Here is a 1,889-nt window from a genome sequence, read left to right on the forward strand (position 1 = left end):
AATCAGTTAAATGACGAAAAATTAGGTGTCTATTTACTTGTGACCACTCAGTGTATGAAGAATCATCAGCAACTTCCATTGTCCAGGAGGCATAGAGAATGTGCCCAGATTCTGTTGGTCATGAGACATCTACAAATAACAGTACCTAGTGGGAAGGTAGCCAAAGTGCCACTGGGTGAGATGCCTCTCATAGAAGAGCCATTGAGCAGAGTAGTCGTGAATTTGATTGGACCACTATCACCTGTATCTGACAAGGGCAACTGATATGTGCTGACAGTAGTTAACTATGCAAAACGTTACCTTGAAGCTATAACATCGCCAAAGATAGAGACAGATAGAATAGCAGAAGCCCTCCTGGAAGTGTTCTGCAGAATAGGCTTTCCAAAAGAAGTCTTGGATGGTGTATAGACCCAGAACTGATGTAAGAGGTATGTAGACTAATCAGCATCAGGCAGCTTCATAAAACTTCAGATGTAATAGACTTTATGAGACAGTTAATGGAGTCATAAAGAACATGCTGAAGAATATGTGCCAGGAAAGACCCCGTGACTGGGATAGGTACTTGCAGGCACTATTACCTGCTTACTGAAAAGTCCCACAAGCGAGTACAGGATTTGCATCCTTCTAGTTACTGTATGGAAAAACAGTACAAGGTCTGAGGTGGATATTGATAGAACTGTGAACAGGAGAAGAGTCAAAAGTGTGGAAAACATACCAGTACATGTTAGAACCCAGAAACCGACTGGAGAAGACCAGTAAACTGGCTCGAGAAATTTGTATTCTGCTCAAGGCAGTCAGAAGCACTTCTATGAGAAAAAAGGCCAAGGATAAACATTTCAAAGTTGGACAGATTGTCTTCGTTCTGCTACCCACAGACAAAAACAAACTCACACTGCAGTGTAAAGGACCTTTTTTTCATGTGCAGGAATTGACTACAAGGTGAAAGTGGATGGGAAGACCAAGATCTACTACACCAATCTCCTGAAGAGGTACTTCGAGAGAGAAGAAGACCTATTGAAACACAGATGGACATTACATGTGTGGCTGTCATAGATGCAGAACCAGAAGATGGTAAATTTGTCATAGAAGATGGACATCTATTAGACTTAAGACCATTGGGTGAAGGTGCAATGTTGAAGTCACAGTCCTAATGACAACATCCACCAATCATTGCACTCGCTCAACCTATAAAACTTAAAGCTTTGAAGAAGTCATGCTGTCCTATAAAAGACACTACACAAGTACCTACTTACCTCCACCAGTAATGATAGTAATAACATGCATGTGATGTGAGACAATTGTCTGAATTCTATCCTTCTATTTATATCTTACTCGTAAATTACGTGCGTTAAGCAAAATATTTCAGATAATATTAATGCTATTTGTAGCATTATTATATCAATTTACTATTGTTTAATTCATTTAGTGAAGGTAAATTTATTTACTTGTTTTATTACCCAAATACTATTGTTTCCTTCTGTCAGTTTAAACAGGCACCATGCAAGTTAGCAATGTCACCTCATGAGCCTTGAATAGGCGAAACTGCAGTATGGCATTAGGCTTCCACATCACATATTCTGTTTTAAATTTCACATCTGGTGAGGCCCGGCATGACCATGTGGTTACGGCGCTCAACTCGCAATCTGAGGATCGAATCCCCGTCACACCTGATATGCTCGCCCTTTCAGCCAAGGGAGCGTTATAATGTGACGGTCAAACCAATAATAAATACTGTTTTTGGCGCGTCGCGTTGGTTATATTTATAACGTGTGGAGAGTTTCTCGAAATTTCAGTTTACGTAACAATACTGACGCTAACACTAGGTTTACGTACACACATATATATTGTTCATTCTTACACTCGAGAATCTTCTACAACTCTAGAGAATA

Source organism: Limulus polyphemus, unplaced genomic scaffold (assembly GCF_000517525.1).
Source record: "Limulus polyphemus unplaced genomic scaffold, Limulus_polyphemus-2.1.2 Scaffold429, whole genome shotgun sequence".
NCBI classification, from domain to species: domain Eukaryota; kingdom Metazoa; phylum Arthropoda; class Merostomata; order Xiphosura; family Limulidae; genus Limulus; species Limulus polyphemus.